Raw genomic sequence first — 16506 nt, forward strand, 5'->3', positions numbered from 1 at the left:
CATGATTTGCTTACTTCAACATTTCTAATTTTTTATCTCTAGTGATGGGCCAAATATTCAGGTGGTGCCTCATATCACATTCCACACATATAATTCTATCATGCAAAAAGAGAGATATTTTTACAATATAATAATAAAAACAAAACCTCAATGGCTTAACCTTAATCTCACTCACACTACATACCCAATACTGTGGTGGGGTGAGGGATATCTAGTATCACACAGTGATCCAGGCTGATGGAAGCTTCATCTTGACAGGTGATTTCATGATCAATACCACATGGGAAAGTAAATCTCCCATTGGCTCTTAAAGTTTCTACCCAGAAGCAATATCCTTTCTGCTCAGATTTCATTGGCTAAAACAAGTAACAAAGCCATGCTTAACTCTGAAGGGATCCGAGAGGTATAATCCTATCTTATACATGAAGGAGAGAAGAGCCAAAATATTTGTGAACAGCTAGAATGCCTTCTGCAGTTGGTCTTATTATTTATTCTTTATCATTATCATTCTTAATTTAACAGAGACTACTGAGAATGAAATATATATATATGTCAATTTTGGAAGCCTGTTTAACAAGTAATACAGTGAAAAACACCTGGGAATGTATTAAATTCTAGTCATCGTTAGATTTATTTCCCTAAAGAAATTCCAGTAAAATAAATTTCAGTAGGAGAATCCTGGTTTCCTCTATTAGGGTTGACAGTGATGAAACCCTGGGGATATTGTGGCCTACAATATCATTTGGTAAAAAGGGGTTAAGAAGCAGAGACTGTGTCATTCTTAATATCTATTCCTTCATTCAACAGACGGTTATTGGCCAACATGCACAGATCATTTTCACTCATCTAACAAGCAATCATTGGTAGTCTATTGACAGATTCAGTCCTACAAACATGTATCAGCACCTACGATGTACTAGGAACAAGAAATGCAAAGCTGAACTACATCCAATGTCTACCATAAAAAGAGTACACAGACCAGTGGAGGATGACAGACATGCAATTAACCAGTTATAATGCAGTGGTGGTATTTGAAGATCAGGAATTCTCTATTAGCAGCAAAACTGGCTTTTCATACTCATGGAAAGCCTCAGATTGTCTGCCCTCCCACTCTTACCAAAAGTAAAGTGGAGAAAATAGATACTTGGGTAAGATAAAATAATGGCCCGTGTTCTAGGTAGTTGATTCTGAAATTTTGGTGTGTAACCAATTACAATTGACCAATTACAATTTGGCGTGTAACCAATTACCTAGAAACTCTGTTAGCAATGCAGATACCCAGGGCCTATCCTCAAATGTTCTGATTCAGTTGGTACAGCCCATCCCATCAAACATCCACTCAAATATTCTCCCTGTTATGGGTTTTATTTTTCCCCCCAAAATTTGTATTTTGAAGTCCTAACCCCCAGTATCTCAGTATGTGACCTTATTTGGAAATAGGGCCATTGCAGATGTAATTAGTTAAGTTAAAATGAGATCATACTGAAGTAGAGAGGGCCCCTAATCCAACATGACTATTATTTTTATTTATTAGTCTGCTTGGGCTGCCATTACAAAATACCATAGAAGTATATTTTATCACAGTTCTGGAGGCTGGAAGTCCAAGATAAAGGGGCCAGCAGGGTTGCTTTCTTCTGAGACCTCTCTCTTTGACTTGTAGATGGCCACTTTCTCACTGTGTCCTCACATGGCCTTTCCTCTGTCACACACATTGCTGGGTATCTCCCTATTGTCCAAGTTTCTTCTTATAAGGACAGCAGTCAGATTGGATTAGGGCCCACCCTGACAACCTCATTTTAATTTAATCATCTCTTTAAAGGCCCTATCTCCAACTACAGTCACATTCTGAGGTACCAGGGGTTAGGGCTTCTACATTTCGATTTAGGGAAGGTACAATTCAGCCTATAACACCTTATAAAAGAAGTAATTTGGACACAGAGGCACACAGGGACAATGCCACGTGAAGATGAAGTTAATACAGCAAAAGCCAAGGCCTACAAAAGACTGCCAGCAAACCACCAGAAACCCGGAGAAAGGAGTGAAAGAGACTCTCCCTCAGAGCCCTCAGAAGGAACCAACCCTTGCGATACCTTGCTCTTAGACTTCTAACCTCCAGAACTGAGACAATAAATTTCTGTTTTTTAGACCACCCAGTCATGGTACTTTGTCATGGCAGCCCTACAAAATGAATACACTCCTCTCTGCCACCACAGTGAATGCTGCCAGAAGTCCAAATTTCAGACCTGCATTTCTTTGTCTGGCTTTGCCTGCATCAGCTTTCCTGGCTGCCAAGGTTTACTTTGCCCATCTGTGAATCAGGGCAGAAGTGCTGGGATATTAATGCCCCCTCGAAGCTACCTTTACCTAAGAAGTACTAGAAGTTGGTGACTAAATAATACAGGTCCCTCACCCCTCAGGGGTGATAAGTGCACCCTGGCCACAGAGTTTCTCCCAGGTATTAACCTCCAGTTGCTCAGAGTGGTAGGTCCCTTACTAAAACACTAATTATTGGCTGTCATGTCTTCCCTGTTTCCTTCCCCACTCTTCTCCAGGGTTTAATTCACCTCGCCTACTTTACTCAAATCCTGTCTCAGCCTCTGTTTGGGAGGATTCTACTCTAATATTGATACATAGTTCTGTGCGGAGCCTGAGGATCTACATTTTAACAACCACCCCCATCGTTCAAACGCCGGTTCGTGGATTACCCTTGGAGACAGATTGTTTCAGGGATCTCTGAGACCAATTAGAGCAACCCAAGTTGACATGATTACCTCATAATAGTTCCTCTCTGGCACAAGCAATTTGCTGAGTTAGACACTAATGTGACACTCTTGATCATTACAAGTGAAACAGCTACTGAAAACTACTTTTAAACTCATCATAGAACTCTTATCGTATACATAAAATCCCTCCCACTTTTTTTTCCCTAAAAATTTTATGCCAAGAAAAATCAAGTCCTTTCTAAGGAGCCAGAGTGCTTCTCTGTGATAATGAAAATGTGCATTTGCTTTTTTTCCCTCTTTGCCTTGGTGACCAGGAAGCTCTTAGACAAATCAGATGCTCACATCATTACTGAGCCCGCATTCATATCATATTTGCTTCTCATCCTTTTCATGCTCTTACATTTCAATTATATCAGTATTTCCTTTTTGAAAGAGTGCAGAGAAAGGAAATAAAGCAAATATTAGAGTGTGAACAAGGAATAATAAATTCTCCAAGGTTACTGAAGAACTAAGTCAAACAGTGTCTCCCCTTTGACATTTTCTATGACGGACTTTCCCCAAGGAACTTTAAATGGAGCATTTCACTGGCAAAAGAAACCTGAGTGAAAGGGACTCTGAGTAAAAATGATTAACGGCATTAGAATATGGAATGCACTTGACCTGAGCAGGTCACCCAACCACACTCACTTGGCCTCTAAATTGGAATATACCCCAAGCTAAAAAATATGTTCAGGGGAAGAAAAAGACTGATTCAGTCAAGATCCCCAAAGGGAAGTTTTACCATTGCTGAAGAGTTATTGGTTGGGATAGAAAGTAACCATGCACATTTCCTCTTGTCGAGAAGGCAAGAATTCTACTTTCATTTCAGTTCGGCTCTGGAGTGGCCCACTTCAGACAACTGCAGTTTTACATACTGAGTCAGACTCCCTGAGCCCAAATTCCTATCAGTCCCCTGGGGACTCAAAAGAAACCCTTGGACTAGTTTCTGTATAAGAGAACATGCCCAGTGGTACCTTGAAAGTGATAACTCCGCTTAATAAAGAGAGATAAAGAGAAAAGGCACTCAGAGACAGAGGGGGCAAACACGTAAGCGTCATTTTTATCCTTTGTCTTGGCATAAAGTTCAGCACATCAAAAGCACTCAACATTTTTTTGACAAAATTATTTATGTAATAAATTTTTTAAATGACATCCTCGTGAGAAAGGTAGGAGGAAAATTATTTTTATTTCAGAAGTAGGAAAAAAGAACACAGAGAGCTTATCTCTGCTTGGAGGTCAGATAATGCAAACTACTTAAGATGAGTTATCCCCCATCTTCCCCTAACAACCTGCACCTTCTCTGGTGTTTGATATCTTAGTGAACATCACCACCCACGCAATCCCTCTTGCTGAAATTGTCAGAGTCAAGCAGAACGCCCCCTGCTCCTTCCTCTCCTATACAAGTTGTCATCACTTGCTACTGAGTCTGCCCCAGAATCTGGCACCTCCTCCCTGTCCTCACAGCCACGACCTTGGTCCAACCTTGTCTCTCACCAGAACACTCAGCCAGTCAGTCAGTTACCAATCCATTATATTTTTGAGCACTGCATTGTGCCAGATTCTGAGCAAGGGGACTGAACAATTCTGTAAAAGAAATTACAGGAGTATTCCCTTCTCCAAAAAAAGGAAAAAAAAAAAAAAACTTATATTCTCAAGGGGGAGATATAGAAAAACTACAGTGTATGAAAGTATACAATAGAGGTCAAAAGAGGGTACCGTGGATGCACAGAGTTCAGGCATCCATTAACTCATTCATTGGCAAATATTTTAACATTGAACAAACTATGTGCCAGGCATTAGGCTAGCACAGCTGGAGAGCAGCTGTGATCAAGACCATTAGGTTTACTCTACCCATGAAGCTTATACTTTCATGAAGGTGACAGACCAAAATTTGCATAGATGATAGACAATGAGATAGATGGTAGGTAGGCAGGAAAATAGATGTGTGTGTGTGTGTGTGTGTGTGTGTGTGTGTGTGTGTGTGTGTGTGAGAGAGAGAGAGAGAGAGAGGGAAAGAGAGAGAGAGAATCAAGTAATATTAATGGCTCTAAGAAAAATGAAGCAGGGGAAGGGATCAGTGCAGGTGTTATTATAAACAGGGTGATCAGAGAAGGTCTCTCCGAGGAGGTCCAGTTGGAGCTGAGACCTGGAAGAAGTGAGGGAATATGCTAGACAAATACCTCTGCAAAAGCTTCCAGGCAGAGTGAACAGCAAGTACACAAACCCTGCAATGGAAACGTGCATTTCCCTCCAACCAGGACCCAGGAACAGTTTCAGGAAGATGAAGCACGAGCGGACTTGAAGAATGAATGAGTCACCAGATGGAAATGGAGACGGAGAGCATCGTAGCCAAGGGCAGATGCAGGCAGGGCGCGCTGCCAGGAGAAAGGAATCGTTCATTCTGGAGCTCCAAGCGGTTAGAATTACCTAGCCACCAAAGGATCTTGGTTCTGTGTCACCACCTTCCTACCCCATGAACTCTCCAGGTTTTTTGCCTCATCTTTGTTCAATCTGAAGTGTCTTTCTACACAGGCATTTCACCCAGAAAAGCTCTCTCTGATCAGCTGCTCCTATCAAAAGCTGCCCCAGCCAGGCACCACGGTTAAGGCTTTGGCTCTTTTCCACGTGCTCGATTGGCCTGAGGTTCTTGATGCAAGGTAAGGGTGTGGGCAAACCACAGACCTGACTCGCAGGCCCCCAAGGAGGTGCTGAGCAGCTCCCTAAGGATGCCTGCCCTCCTTTCTGAGCGGTAACAGGGCGACGGGTCAGGCCTTGCTTTGCTTCACTGATTCTTTGCAAGAATAAGCACAGCCTCAGTTTCTCCATCCATTGTACAAGGACCAATGGTTTGTGCCCTCCTCCAGCTTTCCAGCACCCTACGAGGTTAATTAAATGTACTTATAAAGCTTGGTGAAATCCTCCAAGCATGGCTTCCTGTAAATACCAGACTAAGCCTTCAGCAGTAGGTAGAGGGCAGCTTTCCATTTCTACATCGGATCTCTTTATTTTTTGCTACAGAAGCAATTCCATCACGCCAGAATTCACAACTGGGGGAAGAAAAAAAAAAAACTTTCCCGATTTTACTTCCGTATAATCCAGAAACATACGGCCCACAGATCTATCCCAAAGGAAGACAGAAGGGGCCAGAGGAAGTGTCACCAGGCGGAAGGAGCCCTGCAGGGGGGTGGGAGCGGGTGCTCCTGAGACAGCATGAAAAATAAGTGATTCAGCCAGACCACAAGAGGGGAAGGGAAAGTGGGGTCACAGCAGGATTAGGCAACCACCCTTTATTACATTCACATTCTCAGGAACAGGAGGCCTGGAGAAGCGCCCATAAAACCTCAGGCAGCTCATTCCCATATGTCTTAAACCAACTACTTCTCCTCTGTGACCCCCTTCAATCAACAGAACCACCCACGTCACTGTCACCTTGCTAAGAACTTGAGTGGCATCCTTGATTCTCCCTGGCCCCTCGGAATCTAATCAGCCACTAAATAAGGTAGTTGGTGATGCAAAAGGCAGGGCTTTAAAAACAACCCGTAACTGGGCAAACAGGACCGTTCCACCCCGAAAGTAGCAGGGCCAGATGGTGCCAGGCTTCTGGAAGGCACTTTCCCACCCTGAGTTTGCTCCTGTCTGCAATCACCTCATCTGTTCTCCAGATCCTGCTCTAGGCTCCCATCTTCCCATCTGATATGGATGTCTGCTCTATGTGACCTTTGATTTCTCAACCAGGGGCCGAGCCCCCTGGATGCATTTCTGGCACTGAGCCCTGCTTTCAGTCTCCTTATGTCTCACCTTGAGGAAGGTACATCAGCTCCTCCCCCTGCAGCAATACTGAGTCCTTAATTCATTTCATCACATGCAGGTAACAACTAGGTACAGAACTCCTATGTGTGTCCCACACTACTCTGAGTACCAGGGACACAGGTGCACAAGATGGAGAAGATTTCCACTCTCAGGGAGCACACGTGCTGTAAACAGTAGAAATGTCCACAGGAGAGAGGTGGTTGATGGGCTGTCTGACAACTTAACACAGGTGGTCAAGGAAGACCTCTCAGAAGAGGTGATGTTTGAGAGATGAGAAAGAGCCAGCCAGGCAGCAGCGTGGGGGAAGAGAGTGAGAATGGCAGAGCTGGGGAGAACAGCCGGTCAAAAGACCCTGGGGCCGGATCGAGCTGTATGCAAAAAAGCAGAGGATACTTGCGTGGCTGGAGCAGAGGGAAAGGGGGGATTGGTAGGGGATGAGGTCAGAGAAGTTTCTCAGGCACCAGATGCACTAGGGTCTCCTTGGCTATGGTAAGGATTTAGGGTTTATATGTGAAATGGGAAGGCACTCAACGGCTTAAAGCAAAGAGAGCCATTTGTTCTGATTTGGACATATGTGTTTTCAAAGATTGCTACGGCTGCTGTGTAGAGGGCACGAACGAAAGCAGAGACCTGTCTGGAGGCAGTCACAGGGTCCAGATGAGAGGAGGAGGGGGCTTGGGGGAGTCACCATGAAGATGACACCTTTAGTTCATCTGTGCTGCCTTCACCCACTCTCAGGACCACTCTCCTCACTTTTGCCCAGACTATCACAGCAGCCTCGCAAATCTTTATCTGCAGCCCCCCATCACTCCCACATCAAATCAACTCTGAACACCACCTGGTAATACATCCTGAATTACAGCTGTGAAGACACTGCTCAATATCTATCCAACCTCAGGTTTGCTTCGCCCTTATTCACACATCCCCATGACCCAATGTGGGTTAACTCATTATGGTTTTCTCTGGGTATATGCCCAGTAGTGGGATTGCTGGGTCATGTGGTAATTCTATTTTTAGTTTTTTAAGGAACCTCGATACTCTTCTCCATGGTGGCTGTATCGATTTACATTCCCACCAACAGTGCAAGAGGGTTCCCTTTTCTCCACACCCTCCCCAGCATTTTTTGCTTCTAGATTTTCTGATGATGCCCATTCTAACTGGTGTGAGGTGATACCTCGCAGTTTTGATTTGCATTTCTCTAATAATTAGTGATGTTGAGCAGCATTTCATGTGCCTCTTGGCCATCTGTATGTCTTCTTTGGAGAAAAGTCTATTTAGGTCTTCTGCCCATTTTTGGATTGGGTTGTTTGTTTCCTTAATATTGAGCTGCATGAGCTGTTTCTATATTTTGGAGATTAACCCTTTGTCCGTTGATTTGTTTGCAAATACTCTCTCCCATTCTGAGGGTTGTCTTTTCCTCTTGTTTATAGTTTCCTTTGCTGTGCAAAAGCTTTTAAGTTTCATTAGGTCCCATTTGTTTATTTTTGTTTTTATTTCCATTACTCTAGGAGGTGGGTCAAAAAAGATCTTGCTGTGATTTATGTCAAAGAGTGTTCTTCCTATGTTTTCCTCTAAGAGTTTTATAGTGTCTGGTCTTACATTTAGGTCTGTAATCCATTGTGAGTTTATTTTTGTGTATGGTGTTAGGGAGTGTTCTAATTTCATTCTTTTACATGTAGCTGTCCAGTTTTCCCAGCACCATTTATTGAAGAGAATGTCTTTTCTCCATTGTATATACTTGCCTCCTTTGTCACAGATTAGATGACCATATGTGCATGGGTTTATCCCTGGGCTTTCTATCCTGTTCCATTGATCTATATTTATGTTTTTGTGCCAGTACCACATTGTCTTGATTACTGTAGCTTTGTAGTATAGTCTGAAGTCAGGGAGTCTGAGTCCTCCAGCTTCGTTTTTTTACCTCAAGATTGTTTTGCCTATTCAGGGTCTTTTGTGTCTCCACACAAATTTTACGATTTTTTTGTTCTAGTTCTGTAAAAAATGCCATTGGTAATTAGATAGGGATTGCACTGAATCTGTAGATTGCTTTGGGTAGTATAGTCATTTTCACTCTATTGATTCTTCCAATCCAAGAACATGATATATCTCTCCATCTGTTTGTGTTATCTTTGATATCTTTCATCAGTGTCTTATAGTTTTCTGAGTACAGGTCTTTTACCTCCTTAGGTAGGTTTATTCCTAGGTATTTTATTCTTTTTGTTGCAATGGTGAATGGGATTGTTTCCTTAATTTCTCTTTCATTGTTAGTGTATAGGAATGCAAGAGACTTCTGTGCATTAATTTTGTATCCTGCAACTTTACCAAATTCATTGATTAGCGCTAGTAGTTTTCTGGTTGCATCTTTAGGATTATCTCTGTATAGTATCGTCATCTGCAAACAGTGACAGTTTTACTTCTTTTTTTCTGATTTGTATTCCTTTTCTTTGTTTTTCTTCTCTGATTGCCGTGGCTAGCACTTCCAAAACTATGTTGAATAATAGTGGTGAGAGTGGACATCCTTGTCTTGTTCCTGATTTAGAGGAAATGCTTTCAGTTTTTCACCATTGAGTATGATGTTTGCTGTGGGTTTGTCATATATGGCCTTTATTATGTTGAGGTAGGTTCCCTCTATGCCCACTTTCTGGAGAGTTTTTATCATAAATGACTGTTGAATTTTGTCAAAACTTTTTCTGCATCTATCGAGATGATCATATGGTTTTTATTCTTCAGTTTGTAAATATGGTGTATCACATTGATTGATTTGCATATATTGAAGAATCCTTGCATCCCTGGGATAAATCCCACTTGATCATGGTGTATGATCCTTTTAATGTGTTGTTGGATTCTGTTTGCTAGTATTTTGTTGAGGATTTTTGCATCTATATTCATCAGTGATATTGGTCTGTAATTTTCTTTTTTTGTAGTATCTTTGTCTGGTTTTGGTATCAGGGTGATGGTGGTCTCGTAGAGTGAGTTTGGGAGTATTCCTTTCTCTGCAATTTTTTAGAAGAGTTTGAGAAAGATGGGTGTTAGCTCTTCTCTAAATGTTTGATAGAATTCACCTGTGAAGCTATCTGGTACTGGACTTTTGTTTGTTGGAAGATTTTTAGTCACAGTTTCAATTTCATTACTTGTGATTGGTCTGTTCATATTTCTATTTCTTCCTGGTTCAGTCTTGGAAGGTTATACATTTCTAAGAATTCGTCCATTTCTTCCAGGTTGTCCATTTTATTGGCATAGAGTTGCTTGTAGTAGTCTCCTATGATGCTTTGTATTTCTGCAGTGTCCGTTGTAACTTCTCCTTTTTCATTTCTAATTTTATTCGAGTCCTCTCCCTCTTTTTCTTGATGTGTCTGGCTAAAGGTTTATCAGTTTTGTTTATCTTCTCAAAGAAACAGCTTTTAGTTTTAGTGATCTTTGCTATTGTTTTCTTTGTTTCTATTTCACTTATTTCTGCTCTGATCTTTATGATTTCTTTTCTTCTACTAACTTTGAGTTTTGTTTGTTCCTCTTTCTCCAGTACCTTTAGGTCTAAGGTTAGGTTGTTTGTTTGAGATTTTTCTTTTTTCTTGAGGTAGGATTTTATTGCTATAAACTTCCCTCTTAGAACTGCTTTTGCTGCAGCCCATAGGTTTTGGATCATCGTGTTTTTGTTGTCATTTGTCTCTAGGTATTTTTTAGTTTCCTCTTTGATTTCTTCAGTGATCTCTTGGTTATTTATTAATGTATTGTTTAGTGTCCATGTGTTTGTATTTTTTATGTTTTTTCCCTGGAAATTTATTTCTAATTCTCATAGCATTGTGGTCAGGAAACATGCTTGATATGATTTCGATTTTCTTAAATTTACCGAGGCTTGATTTGTGACCCAAGATGTGATCTATCCTGGAGAATGTTCCGTGCGCACTTGAGAAGAAAGTGTAATCTGCTGTTTTCAGATGGAATGTCCTATAAATATCAATTAAATCTATCTGATCTAGTGTGTCATTTAAAACTCGTGTCTCCTTATTAATTTTCTATCTGGATGATCTGTCAATTGGAGTAAGTGAGGTGTTAAAGTCCCCCACTATTATTGTGTTACTGTCAATTTCCTTTTTTATAGCTGTTAGCATCTGCCTTATGTATTGAGGTGCTCCTATATTGGGTGCATATATATTTATAATTGTTATATTTTATTCTTGGATTGATCCCTTGATCTTTATGTAGTGTCCTTCCTTGTCTCTTGTAACATTCTTTATTTTAAAGTCTATTTTATCTGATATAAGTATTGCTACTCCAGCTTTCTTTTGATTTCCATTTGCATGGAATATCTTTTTCCATCCCCTCACGTTCAGTCTCTGTGTGTCTCTAGGTCTAAAGTGGGTCTCTTGTAGACAGTATATACATGGGTCTTGTTTTTGTATCCATTCAGTGAGCCTGTGTCTTTTGGTTGGAGCATTTAATCCATTCCCACTTAAGGTAATTATCGATATGTATGTTTCTATTACAATTTTCTTAATTGTTTTGGGTTTGTTTTTGTAGGTCCTTTTCTTCTCTTGTGTTTCCCACTTAGAGAAGTTCCTTTCGCATTTGTTGTAGAGCTGGTTTGGTGGTGCTGAATTCTCTTAACTTTCGCTTGTCTGTAAAGCTTCCGATTTCTTCATAGAATCTGAATGAGATCCTTGCCAGGTAGAGTAATCTTGGTTGTAGGTTCTTCCCTTTCATCACTTTAAATATATCATGCCACTCCTCTTTGGCTTGTAGAGCTTCTGCTGAGAAATCAGCTGTTAACTCTATGGGAGTTGCCTTGTATGTCATTTTTTCCTGTTGCTCTTAATAATTTTTCTTTGTCTTTAATTTGTGTCAGTTTGATTATATGTGTCTCGGCATGTTTCTCCTTGGGTTTATCCTGCCTGGGACTTTCTGCACTTCCTGGACTTGGGTGGCTATTTCCTTTCCCATGTGAGGGAAGTTTTCAACTATAATCTCTTCAAATATTTTCTCGGGTCTTTCTCTCTCTCTTTTCCTTCTGGGACCCCTATAATGTGAATGTTGGTGCGTTTAATGTTGTCCCAGAGGTCTCTTAGGCTGTCTTCATTTCTTTTCATTCTTTTTTCTTTATTCTGTTCCACGGCAGTGAATTCCACCCTTCTGTCTTCCACGTCACTTATCCGTTATTCTGCCTCAGTTATTCTGCTATTGATACAGAATACACTAGAGTGTATTTTTCTTTTCAGTTATTGCATTGTTCATCTCTGATTGTTTGTTCTTTAATTCTTCTAGGTCTTTGTTAAATATTTCTTGTATCTTCTCAATCTTTGCCTCCATTCTTTTTCTGAGGCCCTGGATCATCTTCACTATCATTATTCTGAATTCTTTTTCTGGAAGGTTGCCTATCTCCACTTCATTTAGCTGTTTTTCTGGGATTTTATCTTGTTCCTTCATCTGGTACCTAGTCCTCTGCCTTTTCATTTTGTCTGTCTTTCTGTGAATGTGGTTTTCATTCCATAGGCTGCAGGATTGTAGTTCTTCTTGCTTCTGCTGTCTGCCCTCTGGTGGGTGAGGCTATCTAAGAGGCTTGTGCAAGCTTCCTAGTGGGAGGGACTAGTGGTTGGTAGAGCTGGGTGTTGCCCTGGTGGACAGAGCTCAGTAAAACTTTAATCCACTTGTCTGCTGATGGGTGGGGCTGAGTTCCCTCCCTACTGGTTGTTTGGCCTGAGGCGACCAAGCACTAGAGGCTACAGGCTCCTCGGTAGGGCCAGTGGAGGACTCTGGGAGGCTCATGCCAAGGAGCACCTCCCAGAACCTCTGCTGCAGTGTCCCTGTCCTCATGGTGAGCCACAGACACCCCCCACCTCTGCAGGAGACCCTCCAACACTAGCAGGTAGGTCTGGTTCAGTCTCCTATGGGGTCACTGCTCCTTCCCCCAGGTCCTGATGCCCACCCTACTTTGTGTGTGCCCTCCAAGGGTGGAGTCTCTGTTTCCCTCAGTCCTGTCGAAGTCCTGCAATCAAATCCTGCTAGTCTTCAAAGTCTGATTCTCTGGGAATTCCTCCTCCTGTTGCTGGACCCCCAGGTTGGGAAGCCTGATGTGGGGCTCAGAACCTTCAACCCAGTGGGTGGATTTCCGTGGTATAATTGTTCTCCAGTTTGTGAGTCACCCACCAAGAGGTTATGGGATTTGATTTTATTGTGGTTGCGTCCCTCCTACCCTCTCATTGCGGCTTCTCCTTTGTCTTTGGGTGTGGGGTATCTTTTTGGGTGAGTTCCAGTGCCTTCCTGTCGATGACTGTGCAGCAGTTAGTTGTGATTCTGGTGCTCTCGCAAGAGGGAGTGAGCTCACATCCTTCTACCTTGCCATCTTGAACCAATCTCCTCACCTCCGCCTGAATTCTAAGCCATTAAACCAGACAGAGTGCTTACCTTTCTGATCAGTGAAAACAATAAAGCTACTTTCATTTGAAAGAAAGTGCAGAAAGGGTCTGGCATTCTGAAAATTTTTCCAGATGATTGGCTACAAAAATAAGCATGCCCACGCTTCTCCAAAATTTAAACTGTATCGGAAGCTCCAATACTCAAAGTCACAAGAATGTTTTTGTTATTTGTTCTTAAATGTGGACAGGAAAAAAATGAGTACGAGAAGAGGAAATATAAAAGCTGGAGTGGGTTTGTCATCTGCTTTTGCAAGCCTGTCTGAGACTGTGTGAAGAAAACACCCTGGTCTGTTCCATCTGCCCTCCTGCTCCTTTAATCTTCACCAAGACAGTATTTGAATAAACAGAGATAAACAGAGCACAGAGAAGTGCTTCAGGAAGGGCCATGTGTGCTGGACGGAGTACACACAGAGCCCAAACCTGGAATATCTTGGAATTCAGGATCAAATCTGAGTGTCCTGTGAATCCGATATTTCCTTTTTTATTTTATTTCTCTTCTTGTCCCAAAGTTTGGTGTCCTCACGTGTTTTCCATGGGAAGAGTCAGCCTGGGATTGAGCCCCAGGAAGGAGCCCGTGACCTCCCAGACTCCATCCTGATGGTGGCCAGGGAGCTGAGCCCAGGCAGAGACACACCTGCTTTTTCCTCCAGCCTCACCCATGGCACTGCTGGTGCAGTTTTTTGTTTGTTTGTTTTTTTAGACAAAGCAGAAACCCTGCAGCTGACAGGAAACCAATCACCCACCACCTCTGCCCCTCCCTTCATTCATCTCCTTACCCAGCACACATCCATGAAGACCTTGCACTGTGCCAGCCCCTCTCAGGGAAGTGTGAGGTGTATAACTGATTAACAGGAAGTCCAAGAATCTTAAGCCCCACGGGTACCGCCACATTTTATCCCATCCATCAATCACTGAGCTCAGGTGGAAGCAAAATAGCTCAGTGGTTAAGGGCATGCACTTTAGAACCAGACCTGAGCTTGAACCCCAACACTACCACCAACAAGTTGTGTGACCTCTCTGGGCCTCCATTTCAATATCTGTCAATGGAGGACAATAATAATATCTACCTCTTAGAGTTGATATAAGGAATAGATGAGTGCAAATATGTTTGGAACCAGGTCTAGCACATAGAAGTGCTCAATGTTGTTCTTATTTCCTCATTGAAGTGTTGTGATGCTTAAAGGAGAAAATGCATTTAGCATTGTGCCCTGTGTACATAGCAAGTGCTCAGTAAATAGTAGCTACTATGTTCTTTCCACCCGCCCCCAGGCAAGGTGGTATGAGAATACTAGGGAAGCCGGGGCTGTTCTCTGGAAGCCTTACATTCTAACAGGGAAAGAGCTGTTAGGCAAGAAGGGCTGGAGGATGCTTCATGGGGAGGCAGAGTATTATTCATCATTCGGTCATTCAACAAAGATTTATTGAACAGCTGCTAAAGTGCAGGACAGTCAATATTTTAACAACAGCTAGAGAACACTCGGGAAATAACTGCTACCCAAGGCTCCAGGCAAGTGTCTCTGCCACCCCTGCTCTGGGACTTCTGCAGAATCCTGGGATGTCCCACCAATCCAGCCACTAAAGGGGCTTCCCCTGGCAGAGCCGGAGCCTCCAGGACCTCAGGATCTGCTCCAGGGCTCCCATTCTGAAGGGCTGGTACCTCTGCCCTGCCGGTTGTCGGTGTTTTGAAAACACCCCCGTGTTCACCCTCCACAGGCTGGTAGAGAAGACGAACAAGCAATGAGTTGCCAAACAGTGTGACAAAGAGCCAAAATAGTGCTACTCACAGAAATGAGGAGTACAGGGCCAACTCCACCTCGTGGATGGGGCATCCTAACCGGCTTTACCGAAGAGGTGATGCCGAAACCAGGTATGACTGGGACAAGCAGAGATACAGCATGCCAGGCAGAGGGTACATCAGCGGTAAGGCACAGGGTAGAAGGAGCGTCCTCTGAGGAAAAGCAAGATCACAGAGCACTTGTTAGATTTGTGGGCAAGAAGACTGGAAAGATGGGCAGAGGCTACGTGTTGGCTGGGTTGGGATGCAATAAGGTCTCAAGGATGGACAGGAAGCTGGGGAGTGACTTTGGTAAAATCACCCTTGCAATGAAAGCAGACCAGAGAGGCAAGAGGATGGAAGCAGAGATGCTGGTGCAGGAATCCGGGGTGAGAAAGATGAGGCTCCCAATCTAAGCAGGGACAGAGGAGATGAAAGCCAGCGGGGGAATTACAAAAGAGGCAGAAAGGATGGATGTGGCAGCTGAATGGATGAGGATAAATGAGGTGGGGCCGTCAAGGAGGACAGTCAGTTTTCTACCTGATCACATGGTGCCCGGGACACCATTCCCCAAGCCAAGGCAGCCGGATGTGAAGGATGAGAGCCAGTGACACACACAGAGGGGGCTAGAGGTTATGCAGACACACACCCCTCCTGAGACGTCAGCCAGAGGGATTTTTTATAAATGTGAAAAAGATTACATCACTTCTATCTTAAAATCTTAAATCTTAAAATGGCCCCCAATCCACTCAGAATAAGATCTGAGCCCCTGATTTTCTTACCCACACAATCAGGCCCAGCACCTCTCCAGACTCAGTGCCTACCTGCAACCTCCTGGCTTCCTGATCTTCAGTTGCACTGACCTCTGTCTCATCTGGACCCAGAACAAGCCCATTCTTGCTCCTAGACACTTGAGCTCTGCTGTCCCTTCCACATAATTTGTGCTTTTCACCATTTTCCTTGTCATTGAGGACACCTCTCAATTGTCATCTTCCCAGAAATGCTTTCCCTGGCCACCCCATCTGCTGTTACCACCCCACTGACACCCACCCAGTTAGGCTCTAGCACATTCCTTCCTTTTCTTTAAAGTATGAGATGATCTCAGGTAGGTCTCCTTTTAGTCTCTCCCATTAGGATATAAAAGCTGTGAGGATAGAGGGAGGGTCTGTCATTCATCCCTGAGTTCCTAACACCCAGAACAGTATTGGCTCATAAGATATCATCAGTAACCATCTCTAAAGAAATGAAGGGGCCGATCTGGGTCATCTGCCTGTCCCTTGTGTTTTTGGTTTTAATTTTAGAGGGATTCTGTAGAGGAATGAGATATACTATGTACCTGTAAGATGACAATAAGAAACAGTGCACTCAATGGGAAAACTGAGGAGAGTTAAATAAAGGGGCTGTTTATAAAGATGTGGGCAGGGGTGGGAAAACTGACAAGGGATGGCACCGTACCCCAGGCATAGCCAGAAGCTGTTGCTTCCCCAGGGGAAAAGGGCATAAGAGGAGACATTACCAGGCTGTCTTACCAGAGTAAGCCGAGGGAACTGCAGGAGCAGAGCCGGGAGCTTTAGTGAGGAATGATCCCAGGAGGGAGGGAGCTGGAGGAATCACCTCACTCTCCCAGCTCCGATCCCCTCTCAGTGCCTCTCAATGGATGAATCCAGCCAGAAACCATGGGGAAGGGAGCTCCGGGCGATGAGGGTCCTACAGCTCAGCCCCCCAGGCAAAGAGGCAGAGAAGGGTGGAGCAT

The sequence above is a fragment of the Balaenoptera borealis genome, assembly GCF_965194805.1.
Source record: "Balaenoptera borealis genome assembly, chromosome: 4".
Classification (NCBI taxonomy): domain Eukaryota; kingdom Metazoa; phylum Chordata; class Mammalia; order Artiodactyla; family Balaenopteridae; genus Balaenoptera; species Balaenoptera borealis.